Raw genomic sequence first — 23,950 nt, forward strand, 5'->3', positions numbered from 1 at the left:
CCACAGCGTCGTGGCGCAGCGGTACGCGCTCGGGTTCGTAATCCGAAGGTCACCGGATCGAATCTCGTGCCATGCAACATTTTCTTATTATTAGTTTATTGTAATTCAAATATAACATGCATAAGCAATTCATTAATAGTTTATATATATATATATATATATATAATGTATATATATATATATATATATATAGTAATGATTTGCTTATGCATGTTGGTGAAGGCGGATCGCTCTCCAATTGTACTGCCTCCATTTTTCCGTTTGTTTAACAGGGTGTACCAAAGCTCTCACGTCCGCACTGATTTTCGACGATGTTATAAATTGCGCTAGGGACCGCATCTACCTTCTTTCGAAGTTAGCAGGCAACTACGCTGTTATGCGGCGGCTCGTTTCGGCCCATTCAACATCTGTCCTTCAAGTGTAACGAGCGAGTAACGGAGTTTATATTTCATACCTGCCACAGCAATTTTGTGTTCGTGGGGTTTCTATTCTAATTCGAACGTTTGACTTACGCTATACGTATTCGTTTCGGAATATTGTTTCTACGTCTTCCGTTAACTATACGTGGTTAACATTATGAAGACAATTAATAACATTTGTGAAATACAACTTTGTTTGGGGAAAACATAATGATGTTCGAAGTCGCCAGTTTTTCCACGACAAACGACTTTCAACAACTTATGATATGCATAATTGTTGCAACTGATTGCCGCGAATTATATATATATATATATATATATATATATATATATATATATATATATATATATGTGTGTGTGTGTGTGTGTGTGTGTGTGTGTGTGTGTGTGTGTGTGTATACACATTTGAATTGAATTACAAAACACAAATACAAAAACAAAAAGTTGCATGGAGCGAGATTCGATCCGGCGACCTTCGGATTACAAGCTAGAGCACTTACCGCTGCGCCACGACGCTGTGAAAAATAATTAATCGTAGAGAGTATTTCACTGCAACAGTTTCTTTTAACTGTCGATTTTCTCGACAACGGCTGAGAAGTGCATCTTGGTGCTTTGCCACATTACACCTCTGGCCATGAGCTTTTATTATGCGCAGTATGAATCGAAGCTGAATTTCACAATTGGCGGCCTCCCCTTGTTAGTGACGTTCCCTTTTTTAACCCAGAACCACGCAGCCTGCTCTCTAATTTTGATGTCCATTATGACTAATAGGTTGCTGGTTTGCTTGTCAGTGAGTGGCAGCAGCAGCGCCTATCGATAAGTGCACTGTCGTACTATCTCTGGAGCGACCGCTAGTATTTCCGGGTCGCCGCCTGCCGGAGGTTCAGTTGGGAGCTCAGTCGGGGTGCAGCAGCAGTGAAGTCGGGGACCGAGCGCCAGAGAGGTGCTGACAGCCAGTGTTCGCCGACCGCTGGCGACTCACATGAGCTGTCCGACAAAAGGAGATTGGAGCGGGACGACCGTTGGTTGGTCGTTCGCTTGGTCTTCTCATCGGGCGACGTGTATTTGGTCTTTTGACCGTTTCTGGGCCTCGTCAGTTGGTCATCTCGCCGGTAGTGGGTCGGATCCTTCCTCGTGCAGAGATGCCGTGGCCAATGGGCAGGAGTTACCTCTGCATGGTTGGGTCCGAGCCATTGTGCCTGGGTCGCCATGTCTCCGAATTCTGAACGGAAATGGAGTTGAGTCGGGTTGGAGCTGCAGTTACCTTCGAGCAGCCAAGACTCGCTCGACCGTTGCAGACTCACGCAACTTGAGTGGAAACGACCTGGGTTGGTCGTTCGGTCGTCTTATCGGACGACGTGTATTTGGTCGCCGAGCGGCTGTGAAAACTCTCTGTGTGCCGAAGTGTTCAACAGTGATTGCTTTTACGATTGTTCGAGTTCTTGTGCAAGTGTGTAACGTTGAACCGTGTGTAACTTCTGTGATTTCCACTGAGCAGATGAATGCTGCCTGCGTACTGGAGGAATCAGTCGGTCGGTTGAAATAGAGCAGCCAGTGTGTCGGGTGGAAGGGAACTGATTAGGCTGTTGGTTAGCTCTTCAGCCGTCCCCAGGTCGTGTTGCCACCAATACTGTTGTTAGAGTTTCCTCCGCAGGCGGACCCTTGGAACACTTCTGAGCACCACTGTCTGTTCTTTGTGACTGTCATTTCATGTGGTCGCAGGTGCTGTGCCAGGCCTTCAGCCGTGTATTACTACTGTATGTTTTATGTGTAGTATATCGCCTTCAGCCGAACTTCATGTCAACTATTTTAAGTTTAGGTCTTCAGCCGTGTTTTATTTAAAATTCTTGTTGCTCTATATTTAGGCCTTCAGCCCCGTTTGTTTCAGAATATGTGGCTTTAATATGTACATTCTTGTCTGTAATCTTTCTTTTCTATTATCTTCAATTCTTGAAACGGCCTTCAGCCGTGTTCTGTAAATGTTTATATTAAGGTTGACTTTAATTGGTATTGAGTAATTGCTTGGGCCTTCAGCCGACAAGATACTTCAAGTTTTCTTAAGATGTTTTTCTTTTGTGCTGTGTACAAGCTTATTTTTAAAGTCTCTCTTTTTATTGTCTAAAGAATTCTTTTTTTTAAACTGGGCTTTCAGCCGAAGAATTAACTGAATTTTCCTTAATATGGCCTTTAGCCGGAATTTGTAAATGCTTGGCTTTCAAAGAATTTCCTTAGCTGATCTGAAATATTATTTCGGCCTTTAGCCGAGAAAATATTGTAATTTTACTCAAATAAGGCCTTCAGCCGTTACTCTAAATCCTGGTGTTTTAAAAGCGATCATTTAAACTTATTCTGGAGAAGTTACTTGGGCCCTCAGCCGTGAATTGATCTTTGTTGTTTTAAAGAGAAAACTGTGCATTCGTTTGAGGAATAGAGTTGTGTGTGTTCTTGTATAACTAACAGTAATTGACCTTGGCCCCTTTCCACAACCTGATTCGCTCTGTCCTGCGAGACCAGATTTTAGGACGATTCGCTAACTGTGTCATTCATAGACAGTAGAATTGTATTTAGTGATGAGCCTGGAAGGTCTCTCTTGGATTCCTTTCGTGTTAATTTCTTAAATCTGTTGTCACTTACGGCATAAATTCCTCTTCTAAATTTACTGTGGTGTTTCTATCTGGGAGGAGACTGAACAGTGGAACGTGTTACTTTTACACATAAACAAGAACGATCTGTCACACTACTACACTTTAAAACACAGTTTATATGTAATTCATGTCACACAGTCTCATACGGAACCTACACCCGCTTTCTTTTATATACTGTATATGATAATATACTGTCATCCCCCTTCCCTTCTGTGTGAAAGGATGAATGAGCAAATGTTATTTCTAGTTGCATGCTTGATGGTAGCAGACAAGCCTGTCTGCTAGAGAACAGTAGGACCAACGTCGGAACAGGTAGCTACGCTTTCTAAAAACAAAGAGGTTTCTATTCTTAGTATGGTCCTGTCCGTCCCTTGACATGTTGGTATAGGAAGCTACCTCTCTGGTCACTTCCGTTTTGTATCTGGAAGCACACTTGGTAGGGGCCACTGTAGTCTGTCCGCGACGAACGTCTGAAGTGGTAAGATCTCCGGCTAAGCGCGTCTCTGCTAAGTCCGTAGGACAATGGATTTCTTAAGTCCAGCCTAACTGAAAATTTAATCACCTTTATTTCAGGTTTAGATCTAAAATATCTAATGTAATCTTAAATTGCAACGCAGTGTAATTAGAGTGTGAAGTTCAGAATATCTTCCAGTAGTTGCTTTGTCACTACTTTGTGAGTAAAGTGGAACCACGTGTGGATGATCCGTAACTCTAACTAAGATCATCAATCTTAAATGCGAATGTGCGTGAGATTATAACGTTTCGTCTTGACAATATTTTTCAATATAGCAACTTTTCTTTACGTTCAACCCACGTGGGGTGTACTTTGTGAGACCAGTACCACGTGCTTATACAATTGTTTGACCCATCAGGTTAGTAGTAAGACGATAGTAACGAGTTCGAGGTTTTTCTTTTGTCATTTGTGTTTCGATGTAATTTATTTTAATTATCAAAATTATTGTGGAGTTACACTCTTTATGTAAACCAAGTTGACCACGTGAAGCATGTAGTGTAATCATCAAAGTAGCCCTCAGCTATTCTTTTCGGGAATTTAGTATACCAGTGTGTGGTAATTACTTGACAGACAGGATTACGCTACGAACGTAAGTTCTTTGGGTGACAATTGAATCGGTTGGTTGTGGTTAATTTCCTCTTGCATATGTTTCAACGTTCTTTGTGCTTTATTTTATTGAATGCAGTGTTGTATGCAGTCTCCCAATCTTGGCTCCATATTTGATGTGTTTCGTAAGATTACAAACTTACATTTTCACAGTCCTAAATAAGGCACCAGTTTAGTTATGACTCAAGTTTAATATGCTGAAATTTCAATGATCAATGTTAAAATAAATTTCCAAATATAATCTGATTTATTTCTTTTTATTTAAATTCTCCTTTAAATATATATATATCACCGGTTGTCGTATGACTATTAAAAGATTATAATTAATGTTAGTCTGGTTGGCAATTTGGTAAGCTAGACTGGATACCTGGTGAAACAGTTGCTCAGTAATGCAAGGTTAACTTCCCCAGATAGTTCACAGCTTTTAACCCGCTTTTATTGTCTTGAATATCAGCACCGCCTTCAGAACAAATTAATGCAACAACATTACAAGCCACCGATGACCAGCGAAGACGCGTCTGGAAATGCCCGCACTGCGGTGGGATATAAACCTGACCGTCGTCCACCTCATGACTCGGCAACCAGGAGTCTTGGGTGACATTCCTTTTCATAGCAGAATTTCTTCGGTTGTCATCCGCGGCACCTGACGCGGTACACCGACGATATTCTACGCTCCGTTTTGTTGCCCTTCGTGGAAAGCCATTTCTGGGCTTACATTCGGTAAGATGATGCCCGCCCGCACACGGCTAGAGTTTCTACTGCTTGTCCTCACGCTTTCCTTCCAGTTCGGATAATTCCTTTGCCGTGCATCGGTTTTTATTCTTTTTTTTGTCTCAAAGTGTATTATCCATCCATTATCGTCTGTTGACTTCGGAATCATATAGAATGGCACTGCTGCAGGCGGGATTGGTACCAAATGCCTCGGAGGTAATTCCACCATTGGCAGTCCTTATAATGAGCTCATGCTGCGTCTAAGGAATCGGTGGCGACATCGTCAATGATTCTGTCTGCAATCTTGACAAATACCAGATGAACAGTATCGTGGAAATACTTCAGGATCGCTGGCTGCAAATGAACTGGGATTACGAGCAACTATTTTTGCCCCAGCGGATGATAGTTTCTCTTATAAAATGGTCCTTTTATTAACCCTAGGACGCATATGCAGGGCCTCCGAGGCCCTTGTATGTCTTCATAAAAAAAAATAAAAATAAAAAAAAATCTTTAACTTTTTGTTTGATTTCAAACTATTTTCCAGTACTCTTTCACTAACATTGTGACATTCCTCCTATCAAGTCTGAACGAGATACTTTTATAAGTTTTTTGTGTAATTCAATACGTTTACCCATACACCGTGAATGCATAAGCAGGGCTTCAGAAGCCCTCACACATTTATAAATATTCTTTAGCCTATATTGTCTTCAACATTTGTTTGGGAGCAGTTATTAGTTCAACAATAACTGTAGTGGTATTTCCAGCAACAAGAGTGCCAACTGCAGCAGTAGCTGTAGTAGTAATAGTATAACTAAAAAATAATACACACTACTTTCACATATTGGCGATGTCGGTGTATTATTGATCTTTTTGCTATCATATGTTTTATTATTGCATAGTATTGTTATCCTATGCTGCTCTTGTCAGCCTCATTGTTACTGTAGTTTGTTTGTTGCTGCAAGGCCCATATTGTTACGAGTATCACTCGTTTAGTGCTGCACAAGCTGCTGTTCGAGAGACACGCCATTTGCTATGGCTTCGACACGCAAAGCAAGCGTCAGTACGTGCAAATGCAGCTAATTTTGAAAGTGTTGTGGCTCAGTGGTTTGAAGAAGATGATTCTTGCGAGGAAGGAAATATTTTTGAAGATGCAAGTAGTGAAGAATCAGCCAGTGAACCTGCAGATGTGAATATTGAGGCAGATGACAGTCCTTCCGATAATACTACTTCATCAAAGTCTGAAAATGAAGAACCACCACAAAAAGGAATAGAAGACCACACATACATTAGTCGGAATGGAACGATTTGGAAATTAGATCCTCCTGCAACTTTTCGTACGCCTGTCCATAATATCGTGAAGAAGGCACCTGGTCCAGCCCGAGGTTTGAAAACCTGTAAACCTAAGGATGCCTGGGACTATTTTATCTCCAAGGAAATACTGGAGGAAATTATCAACTGCTCAAATATTGAACGCAGAAGAGTGGCTGCTTTACGTGGTAAAACGTGCTGAAGGTGTCAGCAATGCCGGATCTCCGCTCTGTTCAGCGGAAATGTCATTTATTGCAGCGATCACTGAGATTTTTCCCACGCTGCTAAGTATCAGGAAAGAATTCCTTCAAAGGCTGTCAACATCCTTGTGTCTGAGTCCATTTTACATACCACTGTGACGCCGTGCACCTGAAGCATCCGTGCCCTTGTCCCAGTCGGCACGACGGACCATTCAGGTTACTGAGCCAGTATAGAGAACGGTGATCCATCAAAATGGTAAATGATTTGTCAAAGAAATGCGGTCGGAACATGTTGATGGTGTAAACAACTGCAAGGCAGTCCTTCGGTTCTACAGCAGTTTTTCTCCAATTTGGAGAGTACTTTCACAGTGTAAGCTATCTTTTCAACACTTTCCTGAATATTCAGTAGAGCTGCGCGTGTCCAGAAACAGTAAGCAGTGGTGTCAAGCTCTGTCTCGTCATTCTCGTCATGCAATGTTAGGAGTGGGGAAGTCTTAGCGACTGCTTAAGAACAGGGAAAAGTCCTTCCTGCTCCACTACCAGGAAAGTTTGGCATCCCTCTGCAGTAAATCCTGCAAGAGATGTGCCTTAGGATAGAAGTCGTTCATGAATCGCCGGTAGCATGAGGAAATTTGGAGCGATATTCTTACATCACGAATGTGATAAGAAGTGGATAAATCTGCGACTGCTCCTGTGTTCTGTGGATCGGGACAGACTCCATCACGACTCGCTAGGGTTTCCAAAATATTTCTTTCCTGCGTGACGAAGAGGCACTCTTTTGAATTCAGGCGGAGACATGCAGTCTGAACACACTTCAACAGGGATAGATATTCTTCAAATGTCTTCAAAATCACGACAAAGCCATCCAGATTACAAAGATAAGTCGTCCATTTAAGGCGTGGAAGCAAGTTGTACATCATATGTTCGACAATGGCTGGAGCGTTAAGTACTCCAAAATCATAGAGATTGTCAGGAGTTATGAAGATAGCCTTTTCCCAGTGCCCTTAAAACCTAATTTTGCTAGTAACCTGTCGAGGTATCCGATGTATCATCAATATGCGACTTTCTTCGTGATTTTGTTCAGTTGTTATTAGTCGACGCAGAAATGCCATGTGACGTCCTTATTCTTCACAAGGGCCACAATGGAAAACCAAGGACTCCCTAAAGTTTCATTGATATCATCTTGCAACTGTCCACTTACTCACAGGTTATACGTCTTTCAGCTGGCGGCACACTATATGAGCGCCGACTAATTGTCGGATGATCCCGAATGTTAACGTGGTGTTTTACCATGGGCTGCTTGATTGCGCTTTTCTCCACTCCGGATTTGAAAGCATCCGAAAGATGATGCTGAAGTGCTGTCGCTTGCCAACGATATTCCTAAATCTAACTAGATCCTACAGGTAAGTCGATAATAGCTTCCTCTTCTGCATTGTCTGTAGTGGTAGTGGAGAACGGTTTTTCGTCAGTGATCCTAATCTGACCTTTTTGGGTTATTTCGGCTGTCCCTATGCACGTACCTTTTGTGATGAATCGTGGCTGTTCATAACTACACTCCTGGAAATGGAAAAAAGAACACATTGACACCGGTGTGTCAGACTCACCATACTTGCTCCGGACACTGCGAGAGGGCTGTACAAGCAATGATCACACGCACGGCACAGCGGACACACCAGGAACTGCGGTGTTGGCCGTCGAATGGCGCTAGCTGCGCAGCATTCGTGCACCGCCGCCGTCAGTGTCAGCCAGTTTGCCGTGGCATACGGAGCTACATCGCAGTCTTTAACACTGGTAGCATGCCGCGACAGCGTGGACGTGAACCGTATGTGCAGTCGACGGACTTTGAGCGAGGGCGTATAGTGGGCATGCGGGAGGCCGGGTGGACGTACCGCCGAATTGCTCAACACGTGGGGCGTGAGGTCTCCACAGTACATCGATGTTGTCGCCAGTGGTCGGCGGAAGGTGCACGTGCCCGTCGACCTGGGACCGGACCGCAGCGACGCACGGATGCACGCCAAGACCGTAGGATCCTACGCAGTGCCGTAGGGGACCGCACCGCCACTTCCCAGCAAATTAGGGACACTGTTGCTCCTGGGGTATCGGCGAGGACCATTCGCAACCGTCTCCATGAAGCTGGGCTACGGTCCCGCACACCGTTAGGCCGTCTTCCGCTCACGCCCCAACATCGTGCAGCCCGCCTCCAGTGGTGTCGCGACAGGCGTGAATGGAGGGACGAATGGAGACGTGTCGTCTTCAGCGATGAGAGTCGCTTCTGCCTTGGTGCCAATGATGGTCGTATGCGTGTTTGGCGCCGTGAAGGTGAGCGCCACAATCAGGACTGCATACGACCGAGGCACGCAGGGCCAACACCCGGCATCATGGTGTGGGGAGCGATCTCCTACACCGGCCGTACACCACTGGTGATCGTCGAGGGGACACTGAATAGTGTACGGTACATCCAAACCGTCATCGAACCCATCGTTCTACCATTCCTAGACCGGCAAGGGAACTTGCTGTTCCAACAGGACAGTGCACGTCCGCATGTATCCCGTGCCACCCAACGTGCTCTAGAAGGTGTAAGTCAACTACCCTGGCCAGCAAGATCTCCGGATCTGTCCCCCATTGAGCATGTTTGGGACTGGATGAAGCGTCGTCTCACGCGGTCTGCACGTCCAGCACGAACGCTGGTCCAACTGAGGCGCCAGGTGGAAATGGCATGGCAAGCCGTTCCACAGGACTACATCCAGCATCTCTACGATCGTCTCCATGGGAGAATAGCAGCCTGCATTGCTGCGAAAGGTGGATATACACTGTACTAGTGCCGACATTGTGCATGCTCTGTTGCCTGTGTCTATGTGCCTGTGGTTCTGTCAGTGTGATCATGTGATGTATCTGACCCCAGGAATGTGTCAATAAAGTTTCCCCTTCCTGGGACAATGAATTCACGGTGTTCTTATTTCAATTTCCAGGAGTGTATTAATGACCAGAATTTCTTATTTCTTTTAGAGCTGCCACAACTCGCATGTGGCGGATCGACAGTTTAAATTTATAATGGTCGCTCTTCCCCTGCAGGCACACTCTTGCACTCTCGACTCCGCTTATAATCGTTGCTGGGTTTTAGATTTCTTTCGTGAGCCTGAGTAGCGTTTTGCAATCCACAGTTGCTTTGTACTTGTTGTTTATTGAAGTATGATGAAACGTGATGGGAGAAATGGAGTTAATGAACAGTCGACCACTGCTTTCCTATTATCTGGAAAATTAACATCAGATGCTAATCCTCTTTTCTCTCGACTGTGGTGACGTTGGGCTTCTTCTCACATAGCAGGGGTTTCAATTGTTAAAACTGTGGATTGCAACTGCCGAATGCTACAGACCAGCAAACTAAGAAATCTGGTACATAATTCAGATATTTTCCTCAAAAAGAAAAAAAATACACGTCAAACGTGATATCAGTACACTCACAATTAAAGAAATCACCTGGTATGACATGACTTGATGCAGTTCAAGGCAAAACAATAATTTTACGCTGAACGTAAGAAATGAAATATCAATTCTTCCAGTCCCTGTGAGGCAGCGCACTAAGAGGAGATCGTGAAGAAACTTCAGAACTTGTTATCAAGAGGGAAACATGTAACAACTATGACATCGACTTACAAGCAACAGCCGAAACAGAGTACAATGAAATAGCTTATCACTGAAAAGTGGCAAGCTGTTCTGGCAAGCAGTTCAGCGCGTCTCTTTTTATTTATTCTTGGTAAATATTTCGAGTGGATGGATGTTGCGATAGATAGGCTCTGAGAGTATGAGAGTATAAATGGATTAATGAAATTACAGTGAGTGTATACAATAAGTTTATTTCGTCTTTTTTAACGTACTTCAATTTAACCTGTTGGTGACTATATCAGTTGCTTTTCTGGCTGAGATTTAGAAGTGAGGTGATACAGGACAGGTGACTTCTGGATGGACTCGGTGAAACGCCCCCAGGTGTATGACCTTTCGCAGAACTGTGGACACGTGAGCGACATGCGTTTGCCTTATCTTGGAAAAAGTCGTTTTGTCTAACGTCACACTGATGTTCGTGCTATTGTGCAGTTTATTGCACCTTTCCACTTTGGACGGACGAGCTGAAAGTATTGATTTCATTTAATACATTTCAGTGATAAAATGAAAATTCTCCACCTAAAGATTCACTGCTAATGCCACAACCTTTCATAGTGTTAATCAATCTGTTACGTACATTTAGTCAAGCATTGGACCTCAAGAGTATGTCTGTTACAAGATTAATCCTTATTTAGTTAAATTCGCTTACACACAAGAGAGGTATTGCATGTCTACATGGAGAACGAAGTCGTACCCGTCGATTGTGATGTGAACGGTTACGTTACTTGCTAAATTACCGCGAGCACTCTTTTAAGAAAGTGTCGTACTAAACGATACTGCTCTAACCGTGGCAGCTACCTAGTAATGGAAGCAGGCGCACAGACTCTGGAAATGGCTGAAGCAACTTCGCTGTTACTAACACGCCAAGAACTGCAACTAAATGGGGTGCTGATGGCACGTCTTGCGTCTTGGCATTTTTATAAACGCAGACGCCTGACCACATTTGATATTCTCTAGCAAATTTGGGGTCCCATAACCAAACTAACGGGGGGGGGGGGGGGGGGCGACGGTTACTTCCTGCTCTGGACAGTGACAGACAGACAGGCCTTCCAGTGTAGAGTTAGTGTGACTGAAGTCGTGGCAGTTCTGTAAAGATGGGACTACTTTGTATACTTGCACGCTGAAGTACACTATGCGATCAAAAGTATCCGGACATCCTCAAAAATGTACGTCTTTCATATTAGGTGCCACCTACTGCCAGGTACTCCATACCAGCGTCATCAGTAGTCATTAGACATCGTGAGAGAGCAGAACGGGGCGCTCCGCGGAACTCACGGACTTCGAACATGGTCATGTGATTGGGTTTCATTTGTGCCATACGTCTGTCCGTGAGGTTTCCACACTTCTAAACATCCCTTGGTCCACTGTTTCCGATGTGATCGCGAAGTGGAAACGTGAAGGGACACGTACAACACAAACGCGTACAGCCCGTCTTTGTCTGCTGGCTGACAGAGACAGCCGACAGTTGAAGAGGGTTGCAATGTGTAATAGGCGGATATCTATCCAGACCATCGCACAGGAATTCCAAACTGCATCAGAATTCACTGCAAGTACTATGACAGTTAGGTGGGAGGTGAGATAACTTGGATTTCATGGTTGAGCGGCTGCTCATAAGCCGCACATCACGCCGGTAGACGCCAAACGACGCATCGATTGGTGTAAGGAGCGTAAACATAGGACGATTGAACAGTGGAAAAACGTTGTTTGGAGTGACAAACCGCGTTGCAAAATGTGGCGATCCGATGGCAAGGTGTGGGTACGGCGAATACCCAGTGAACGTCATCTGCCAGCGTGTGTAGTGCCAAGTGCCAACATAAAAATTCGGAGGCGGTGGTGCTACGGTGTGGTTGTGTTTTTCATGGAGGGGCCTTGCACCCCTTGTTGTTTTGCGTGGCACTATCACAGCACAGGTCTACAGTGATGTTATAAGCACCTTCTTGCTTTCCAAAACTGGTTCAAATGGCTCTAAACACTATGGGACTCAACATCTGAGGTCATCAGTCTCCTAGACTTAATACTACTTAAATCTAACTAACCTAAGGATATCACACACATCCATACCCGAGGCAGGATTCGAACTTGCGGCCGTAGGAGCCGCGTGGTTCCGTTCTGAAGCGCCTAGAGCCGCTCGGCCACAGCGGCCAGCTCTTGCTTTCCACTGTTGAAGAGAAATTCGGGGATGGTGATTGCATCTTTCAACACGCTCGAGCTCTTGTTTATGATGCAATTCCTGTGGCGGAGTGGTTACACGACAATAACATCCCTGTATTGGACTTGCCTGCAGAGTTCCTGACCTGAATTCTACAGAACAGCTTTAGGATGTTTTGGAACGCCGACTTCGTGCCAGGCCTCACAGACCGACATCGCTACCTCTCCTCATTGCAGCACTCCGTGAAGAATGGGCTGCCATTCCCCAAAAAGGATTCCAGTACCTGGTTGAACGTACGCCTATGAGAGTGGAAGCTGTCATCAAGACTACGGGTGGGCCAACACCATTCTGAATTCCAGAATTACCGATGGAGGGTGCCACGAACTTGTAAGTCATTTTCAGCCGGGTGTCCGTATACATTTGATCACATAGTGTAGCTGTAGCTTGAAAATCAAATTAACGGCTTGGAAAATCTACAGAACTTTGCCACATTGCAAAGTATTAGCATTAATTAACAGCAGTCCTGAAACTTCTCAGCCCCAACCAGTCAACAGTTTATTCAGGTCAGCCATCGATGGTCGCAGATATCCACGGAAAACTGATTTAATATCTTTCAGTCATCAGTTAATTTTGTCGAGTTTTGAATTATTTACTTGATAAATCCATGCCAGGTATGATTAGATTCGTAATTTTACAAGAAATCCGAAGTTGTGATCCGAAACGTAATTTAATCAGAAGACTGATAAGGCTGCAGTCATGGCGTCTCGACGCCTCTCCTATTTGAGAGAAAAGTCTGAGTTACAACTTGCTGACTAATGGTACAGTACCCGTCACTACACATTCAACATAAACAATATTAATTAAAGAACACATACATGTTGACATATTAGAAATAAAATTACATTACACAATATTTACAAAATTTTTGTGAAAACTAGTCTAATTATAACTCTGGAACTGTGTTCCTTTGGTGCAGAATGATCCACCTTTCTTTTATTCTGCAAGTGACACTTATCCTTATAAATTAAAAATTGTTTTCTTTTGAACGATTAAGTTGTCCTTCTGAAGAGACCATCTATTCACGAGAAACCCTTCTCGAAATAAAATAATTTGATAACATATTATGTGTTACAATTTATGTACTCAACTGGAGACTTTTCTGCTTCCTGTCTTTCTCTACTTAGATACAATTAGTTACGTTGCGCTTACACAGAGCTATTTTCACAAAACCTTCACGTACCCTTACCTTATCTTCGGAACGTGTTCACTATCTATTTAAGGGCACTTACAGGTGCAGGGATAGAGGGCAGTGAAGATTGCCAGTGGCGTTGCTCTTTTCTTGTGGAACAGAGGGTGTGTGGGTTGTAGGGGATCTGCAAGCGACTTCCCCAAAGGCTGGTACTTGTTCTCTGGGTACAGCTGCGACGAGGTTGCGACCAACAGCTATGTTTACTGCAACAGGTTCCTGGTGCCTCACTTAAAAGTCTGGCACTTCCCTGGTACCTCGAGGAGCGTCCGTACAACACCCAGTTGTGTTCGGTTCACTAAACTCCAGTAAACTGCTGCGGCAGTCACTGTCGCATAAACATTCAATCTTTCATACTCCCGGTACGAAGTGTTAGTGACAAACAGCTATGATGGCTCAGCTGTGAGTGGACTTCGCTCTGGCTCCAGAAGTGAAGTACACACATATTAAATTAATACACAAAGAAGATCATGTCTCCCTCCTTCTCTCTGAGTGCCATCATTTAGAACCTCTTACTGTCGTGCAATTGGTCTTCCTCAGAAAACGATTAACCAGCAAATACATTACAATCTGAACTTCTTTCTTTGCTCATTAAACACTAACAAATCAAGTTTTTTACATGTTTCCCCTTTTTATTCTGTTACCTACACTAACTCGGGAGTCTCACCTGTTTCACTTCTGTCTTTGTACGACAGTTGCGGAACAAGCAGCCTCTGGTCAGAAGGGTAGTCCTTTCTTTACATTCATTTGTAAACCCGAACTGTATAAGTCACTGGTTGTACAGGAAAAGCGATACACATGCTCGGTTGCTAGTGACTGTGTTCTTTCCAGAGGATATCTTTCACATAAAATACTGTTGTTCCTTTTTTTTTGTCCCCTTTAAGATCTGATCAGAACATACAGCTTAATATTCTCACCTCTGACAGTCATTCATTTATTAAAGACAGCTATCTTTTATATTTGAGATCGTAGCCCCTTCCCTAAATTAAACCGTACATCTTTCTCTAAGAGAATTTCATGGACCATAGATCCGTGTAGTGGAACACGGTTTTCTTTCCTTGGTGACGGGCCGTAAGGTGTTTGCGGGTGTGTGCTTATTGTCTGTAGGACAACTGAATCAAACTGGAAACTATTTATTCGGCGAGGTGGGCTTCAGCGTCACAGCTCGATCCACTGATCAGAAGTTATGGCACGTATACGAGGTAGGGCAGCGGAAAGAGTGGAGGCGGGGGTGGTGGAGACGGAAGGGGGAGCTCCTGACCCATACGTTGCGCACAGTACTTCGACAGTCATCTTAAGGATGCAACAGGAACAGTTTCCCTGCTGTCTTCGCTGTTCTGACTTGTCCTACCCATGCCGGAAAACGCACCCCTACTTCCGGGTGTCTCACCTTTTACCGAAATCACTTACTGATCGAGGTTCTCCATCTCTCACCTTTCCTCTTGGTCCACAGACTGGGGCCACGAGACTTAAGACAACCACCATATAATTCTTAATAACAACACAAGGTCACATAATACCTGTTACATTCACTTCATACAATAACATCAAATACACGCAACAAAAAAGTTTTTCATCACCCCGTTTCCCAGAACTCTTGAACACAGACGTTGACTTTGGCTATTGTATCACAGACACAGTCCCTTTGTCTGTTCAGAGATGTCACTAAACCCTCCCAAAGATGTAAACAACCACGCATGAGCAGCACATGTCAGACGGAGGGGGTCCGACAGCCGATCAGTTTCAGTCATTCCACCAGGAAGGAGGCACACGGCTCGTGCGGTCTGTAGTTCAGTCATGCCTAGACGGTCAATACCGCGGTTCGATCGTGTCCGCATTGTTACTTTGTGCCTGGAAGAGCTCTCAACAAGGGAAGTGTGTAGGCGTGTCGCACTGAACCAAAGTGATGTTGTTCGGACAGGAGAAGATACAAAGAGACAGGAACTGTCGATGACATGCCTCGCTCAGGCCGCCCAAGGGCTACTACTGCAGTGGATGACCGTTGCCTACGGATTATGGCTCGGAGAAACCCTGACACAACGTCACCATGTTGAATAGTGCTTTTCGTGTAGCCACAGGACGTCGTGTTACGACTCAAACTGTGCACAATAGGCTGCATGATGCGCAATTTTGCTCCCGACGTCCGTGGCAAGGTCCATCTTTGCAATCACGTCACCATGCAGCGCGGTACAGATGGGCCCAACAACATGCCGAATGGACCGCTCAGGATTGGCATCACGTTCTTTTCATCGATGAGTGTCGCATATGCCTTCAACCAGACAATCGACGGAGACGTGTTTGGAGGCAGCGTGGTCAGGCTGAACACCTTACACACACTGTCCAGCGAGTGCAGCAATGTGGAAGTTCCCTGCTGTTTTGGGGCGGCATTATGTGGGGCCGACGTACGCCACTGGTGGTCACGGAAGGCGCCGTAACGGCTGTACGATACGCGAATGCCATCCTCCGACCGATAGTGCAACCATATCGGCAGCATATTGGCATTCGCCTTCATAGACGACAATTCGCGCCCCCATGGTGCACATCTTGTGAATGACTTCCTTCAGGACAACGACATCGCTCGACTAGAGTGGCCAGCATGTTCTCAAGGCAGAACCCTATCCAACATGCCTGGGATAGATTGAAAAGGGCTGTTTATGGACGACGTGACGCACTAACCCCTCTGAGGGATCTACGCTGAATCGCCGTTGACGAGTGGAGCAATTTGGACCAATTGTGCCATGATGAACTTGTAGATAGTGTACCACGACGAATATAGGCATGCATCAATGCAAGAGGACGTGCTACTGGTTATTAGAGGTATCGGTGTGTTCTGCAATCTGGTCCACTGCCTCTGAAGGTCTCGCTGTATAGTGGTATAACATGCAATGTGTGGTTTTCATGAGCAATAGAAAGGGCGGAAACGATGTTTGTGTTGATTTATATTCCAATTTTCCGTAAAGATTCCGGAACTCTCGAGACCGAGGTGATGCAAAACTGTTTTTGATGTGTGTAAATTACTCGTTCTTATATGTAGGCCATGTCAGCAATTCATCGAACCTTGCACGGAACAGCACGATAAAAATTCTAAACAAATTTAACTTTGAGATACAAATACAAAAGAAAAAAAGTGAAAACTCAATTAATAAACGGCTTAATATTTGTTATATTTCGTATGTCTTTGTTATTGTCGGTGCAGGGGTTCACTAATGCTTAAGATAAATCTATGACTGGTGATAGGGATAACTTTGCTGCTGCTCTCGTCGGCACTACTACTGGCTCATCTATCATCAACTCTATCGGAGAATGGATAGTGGTCTCACGTAAATGAAATGAAATGTTCATTTTGAAGATGCAAGCTTGGGAAGCGAACTGGGGACCGTTATCTGATAGGACACCTTTTTGGTTACCGAAAGCTTTCACATAACGCTGTAACCGTCTCGCGAGGACAATCGCCGACGTCATTCTGACTGGGTAAGACTTTATGTACTTTTTAAGTACGTCTACGACATTTTACTTCTGCTTGGACTCAAAACCGATGTAATTCTGGGACTCTGATAAAAGAATTCTGAATGCTGGTATTCCGCTACTGCCAAATCGTCCAGTCGATTCTGTTTTCAGTTCCCTTCCCTTCAAGGATCCCTTCACACATCCAGCAGGAGTAATACTGCTGTGAGAATCAGTTTTCCGCAGTTAGTTCGGACATCGAAGCTGTCACTGGTGGCATATTCTCTCCCACACTGTGTCACTGCACGCTACCCTCTGGCACCTTCAGCCCACGCAGACATTAGGTTCCTGATTTCTTGCTGATTCTGATGGCAACTATTTGCTTGATATCGCATTGGTTTGTTGCTCGTCCTAACCTACCTTCATACGTGTTTCCAGAGTTTTGCGACGGTGTAGCTACCACGATTTAGCCCTTTGCGGAAGGTGTTACGTCGATTTACCTCCTCCTGGAAATCGTCCGTGGTAGGAATAACTTCCGAGAACTGTTCTATACATACGAATGGTGCTCTAAAAATCTTCTTCCTTGCTCAATGAGGCATGCACGGGCATATGAGCGGTATGAGTGGAGTTAACTCCTCGGCTTCGATGTGTCAGGTATCAGCAGACACCTCACACTCAGAAAACTTATACAGACTTTCTACACTCAGAGGCAGTACGCCAGGCAGATAATCCTCATTAATACCTGGGAATTGGTAACATGTGGATAAATTTTACGAAACCTGTTTGAAACTATCATAAGGTAATTAATCCACAGTACCGACTGCAAATGGCCCGAACCCCAGGCAGTGATTTCGAATGTCTCAGAATTGTGGCTCTCACCTTCTAGAACACGAAAAGTAGACACATTTGACAATGCAGGTACATAATATAATTAACAGTTAGACAAGTTGAATTTAGGGACGGAGGCACTGGAGGTTGCGTCAGGCGGCACCAAAAAGCCGAAGGTAATTATACCGTTCGACCGACATGTCAAATGCAAAATTTGCGTACCAATTACAGAACCATGGAATGATACTACTCGCGGCTGTATAATCGGTGAACACCGCTACTAATAATAAAATAATAATAATAAACGACAGCAATGCTTTCAGAGTAATTTCTGATAGGAAAACCTCTCAAATCTAGGTACAAATAGACTTAGGTTGGAATTTACGCTGTACAACTGGTCTCTGTAGGCTAGAATAGGTTCGATCACCAACCGTTAATCACATTCAAATACTACACCCTTGGCGCGGAACGGAAAGGAATCTTAAGTGTCGCCATGCAGTGGTTAGACACTGGACTCGCATTCGGGAGGACGACGGTTCAATCCCGCGTCCGGCCATCCTGATTTAGGTTTTCCGTGATTTCCCTAAATCGCTCCAGGCAAATGCCGGGATGGTTCCTTTCAAAGGGCACGGCCGACTTCCTTCCCTGTCCTTCCCTAATCCGATGAGACCGATGACCTCGCTGTCTGGTCTCCTTCCCCAAAAACAACCAACCAACCAAGTGTCGCCACGCGTGAAGACTCAACTCGCGTGCATAATTCTGCCGGGAGGTTAGGTAGAGAACTTGCTGCGGACATTGCCAGAAAGCTTTTATTAGTGGCCAGTAGTAATTAATGATTCAGAACATTTACTACAGAATGCCACAAGACTTAAGTTTCTAGATACATGTCTGATCCGAAAGGAATAAAGCTTTAACAACTTTCTCGTCACTAACTTGCTAGACTTTCAGGCAATTGTGACACCAGTGTGGCCAACCAGCAAGCGGTTGCAAGCAGTGCACGCAGTAACGTAGCTCGTTACATTCAAATTTGGAGACACTACATACACAGCAACCATGAAAATCTAAGACAGGAGGCTGAGCTGAAACACGAAGGCAACAGGGATACTAAGAACACCAAACAATGAAACGCGATCACCACTCACAAATGACCCTTGCTCCGTCAAAGTTAGTCCTGAGAAATGTCGGAGTTTCAAAATGTACTCAGCGGGAAGGTCTTGTAAGGTGTCAGCCTAAGGATAACTCCTGGTTTTGTTCTAAGTTCGGGCGGTGGAGCAAACGGCTTCTACCTCCTTGTACCCTCAGAGTTTCCTCACGTCGATCCGCTGAGTTGCCTTCCCCACGACCTCATTGGAAACACGCCTAGAATGTCCAGGAGACAAACCGGCAACGAACCAAGGACACGTGGTCGCACCGCCAGCTCACACGCCAAACTCAAAACTGACGCTTCTCGCGTGTCTCCCCGGGGCCCGTGTCCTTTCCACCGTTAGCACCCGTCACCCGATACCGCTTTCACAGCTTACGGCTTGGCAAGCCGCGGGACCAAGCCCGAAGGATAAGCCAGTACGGAGATGGCGCGACCTTTCGATTCGCGCAACGTACCATGTGATGTTTGGGGGTCTTCTGGGTTCAACGACTCCCACACTTCGTGTTAGGTTGAGAGGCACCCACATGCCTTGCTCATACTGTGGCATAAAGCAGTCAGGCCTGCAAGATGAGTGGTCTGCCAAGCGAGTGGATTCATTCTTATTTATCGAGTAACATGAACTCTTGTACTCACAATTAAGTTACAAATTATCCTTCTGTATGAATAATACGCAACGGAAACGCATACCTGACTATCAGTAATTTATAGAACTCTGACTGTTCACTACGCACTGGCAAAACCACATTTTCTTTTCTTTATTTAACGGCTTTTATCAACACGTGGCCATCGCACTGAATATGAATGGCGCACACATTATAAATTATGGATATCATGACAACATACAATTCGAAGGAAAAGGCCACCAATCTTTCTCTTTTAACTATCTTATTTATTCCGATAAATTCTATAACCTAAACACACAAATCCTATAACCTACAACAACAACACATGAGAAATTCCGCCCAGTGGGCATGGCTTTACATTGGTGATTCTCTATCTTATGGTCTCGTAATTATTTAACGCTACAGTGCACTTTCTGGATAGGATGGTGGATCTTTTGCTATATCTCACACTTCGACTCTCACAACCATCATCACGATACTATCCTCCAGACCGAGCGGTACAAAAGGAACACGTATAACCCACTACCTCTGAAACTACCTTGCTGCTCTCCCATGCAAACCACACATACTTAAATTACATGATATACACCACACTACAACATGAAATACAACACAGGGAATAGTCACAACATTATCACATTCAGCTTTCCCACTTCAATTAATATTTATCCCAGTTTCACACGACACTGCCCCACTTCGTAATTCTACTTTCCTACTATGAACTCTGGAGATATATGCACGTCTTCCTGTGCAATGCAAGCCAAGTGGCGTTGCTGGATAGACGGCTGACTCACCTTGCTTCTCTCTCAGAGTATTATAGTTTGAATCAAGCGTCACACGGAAACATATCACGCAAAGTAATATTAAGAACATATTCATCACACACACGAGTCCTCAACTGATACCATGGACGACTACTTCTCTTTATCCTTTGTCTCATACTTCACACAGTACTCACCACGTGGAAGTACTCGTCTCTAATTTCAAGTCCTGCACACGCTATTTCTTAAATATTTCAACTTTTAGTACACACGCTAGTAATTCAGCTTAAGCACACGGAAGTATTTCAACTTATTGCTACACGTGGTTTCATTGTGACCGTTGATCACTTCCGAAGATTACTATGATCCCATTACTATTACCTGCCTGACATTTAATTCTCCCCACAAAAGTTCCTGAAATAGAGAAATTATTATTTCAAACTACTCTTAAATATTCCACATGCATACCATGTGTCCACTCTTTTGTCTTTACGGAGCACAACTAAAACAGGTCTTAACAGCACAAGATCCAGCGGCTGAGTGCTGAAACATGGCCGTTCTTCAGGTCCTCTCACACCTCTGCCGAAGTGGGGGAGCACCTTGCTACCGTATTGGTCAGCGACATTTCAGGCGCTCAAAGCTCAGGTAAATTTCATCTCTTTGGTCCCACCAAAGTTGACCCAAGTACTGTCTCAAAGATGATCATATATTCACATTCACTATCTGCGGTTAGCAGACGACCACACATTCATTCATTTCACAGATCTCACCAAACTGGATGTAGGGATTTACTTTGTGGGAGTGCACATGTGATCAATTTAATAAATAAAATGTCATTCTTTCCCACACTGGTATCTGGCTTCGCTGTATTAATTGAAATTGAGTTATTTTAGAAAAAAGAATGTGTTGTTCTGACAAAAATAATGAAGTATGTTGTACCTATTTTCAATGTCGGGTGGTACTGTACCCTTTCAAGGTTTATGTGCTAAGAGGTGGACGGAGGAATTGTGACGGCGCAAACAAATTAGTGGCACACAAATATGCACCCTTATTGCGATGCGATACTTATGTTGTACAGCAAATCGTTAGATGTGCTTGCAGAAAAATACAACCAAGCAAGCGGCCTGTTAAGGCGTCTGTTGATAAATACAACGTGAACAAGACTATGTCTGTCCTGGCCACTACACTGTCAATCACTGTAGTAAACACTTCGTAACCTCTCCACTACATTTGTTCCCGTATGAAATTTAGCCCAATTTTACCTCCCACTCTATAAAAGTGTACGTATTACCCAAACTATATACCCAGAAACTGTCATTCGACTTAAACTCGAGTACTAACCTTTGAGTAAACAGAACCTAATTTCATCTGAAGTGTAACTGATCTGAATGCATCTTGTCATTATGTTAAATGCGCAACCAAACTAAAATTATCTGGCCCTAATTTCTACTTATCTCATGTCTTGACAACATTGTCGCAGATTTCTCGAAAGCACAACAGTAAACAAGCATGTAGCGGCTAAGCTAGATTTCTATTTCTAAATTTATATTCAAACTTTTGCATGTGGTAATGAGTAATGATAAATAGTGGGGTGGGGATAGTAACTATTCCTATGAAATGATATTCCAAGACAACGATTTTGGAATGAAGTATATATTCAAAAAGACACAATAAAACTTGGCGTGATGTTCAGACTTAACATGGGTCTATGCGTAGCAAAGCAAACGGTGATTTAAAAAGGGCACAATATTAACAGAGAGTTTCTGTAAAAGTCAAACAACAAAATTAGTTAATATTTTAATCCATAACTCAGGGAAATGGGTGGTCTTTCTCTCTGGACAAGTTAACTAGCTGACAATAATCATTCCGACAAATTAGGTGCACAGTGCTGCAGTCTTACCTCAAATTTCTTTCCTTCAAAAACAATTACGTTAAACGAAATTTATATTCCTTTCACCTTTCACTGTATACATCAGATTCATCCTTGTTGTCGTTTACAATAAATCTTTATCTAACAGATATAATCACAAGTCAACACAGCTCTACCAAATACGTCCATCACCCAGCACATTTCAATTAAGAAAGTGTCAGACTTTGCCGAGGCAAAGACTGTGCCACGACAAGATCAAAGATTCTTCAGCAGTAACATAGCTTGCTGTCTCTCTGACACGCATATCGTTGACATACCAAAATCAGAACTTGTCCCTATGCGAACGCTATAGGCGACACCACTTGTAGACAAAGTCTCACGAGCTGATCTGCACAACGAAAAGCAATTCTGGAACTTCGTTCTAGAACCGTCGTTGGCCAAGGCCGAACATGAACAGTTCGTTACTGCCTATAGCCGTTGCTTATAACAACGCGAAAGTCCATCTCAGTGGTGGTGGTGGTGCGGAAGCTGCTGATTGTGCCACGCGTTTTGTTGGTACAAACTTAGAGCGCTAACTGTGGATCCAGTCGGAAAAAGTGTCAGAGTGTCAGTTCCGGTTGCGTCAACTGACGAGGACACAACATCACGTGTTATCTTCTAATCCATTTTCTAATTTTTGTATTATGCGCCAATTTTCCGCGCAAATCCCGGTCCGAATCCCTCTAATTGCCGCTGTGTTGTGTTTACCCAGGTTTCGCCCTCATCAACTACGACTAAATATTGTTGTACTCGTCCCTGCCACCCACTCTCACAGTGACTTTAGAGTGGTCTCTTGGCCATCCAAATAGAGATCATTTATTATTCTACAATTTTGGTAAACATTTTTGGAATACAGTGATCAATAAATTATTATATTTTGACTAAAGTTCAGTCTTGATCACACCATTTATGTTTCAATCACATAGGTAACCGGTTTCGGTTATTTTTACATAACCATCATCAGACCCATGGCTCCCTTAGGATGGCAGGCAGAGCTCTCCTCAGCTGCTACGACGCAGTTGACTTCGTAGCAGCTGAGGAGAGCTCTGCCTACCATCCTAAGGGAGCCATGGGTCTGTTGATGGTTATGTAAAAATAACCGAAACCGGTTACCTATGTGATTGAAACATAAATGGTGTGATCAAGACTGAACTTTAGTCAAAATATTTATTATTCTGTTCCGGTAAACTCGGGATCGACAGCACTCAAACGTGAGTCAATTTTTGTATAGGCCTCCCTGTTCTCCCCTGGCACGGTGTCAAGCAACTCGTTCTATGTTTTCAGCTATTGAGCCTGAGATTCTAATTGAGTGGACTCTGAACGGCCTCCATGAACGAACTGTTAACTGCTATTAAGGCTCTCGTTAGTTGTTATAGCTTTGGATTTGCTTCTAGCCTTACTCTTTCTCTTTTCAGTTAATATAGCCTGCGAATTTCCAAGGAATGTCTTTGAGCCGTGCAGTGTACCACACAACAGCAGTGGCTGTAGCGCAGGGCTTAACAACTTGCCGGTTTTGAGCGCGAGTACTCGCGTCTGCTCAGGCACGTGCTCGCGAGCAGCTGCAAGGTCGCGGAGTAGGGAGGGAGGGGAAATGCGCGCGCACGCTTGAATAGGGCCGCAGCGTGGCTATTGAATTCGCGCCGACTGTGTAACGTTTAAAGTACTACGATCAGCTCTAACAGTCACTTCGCTGGTTAAGAATCATGTCAAGTCGCCGTTGTGTAACCCCAACCATGCTTTCGCACTTCAACCCCCATTGGGAGGAATTGTATCTGTTTACAGA

This window comes from Schistocerca piceifrons, chromosome 6 (genome assembly GCF_021461385.2).
Source record: "Schistocerca piceifrons isolate TAMUIC-IGC-003096 chromosome 6, iqSchPice1.1, whole genome shotgun sequence".
Lineage (NCBI taxonomy): Eukaryota > Metazoa > Arthropoda > Insecta > Orthoptera > Acrididae > Schistocerca > Schistocerca piceifrons.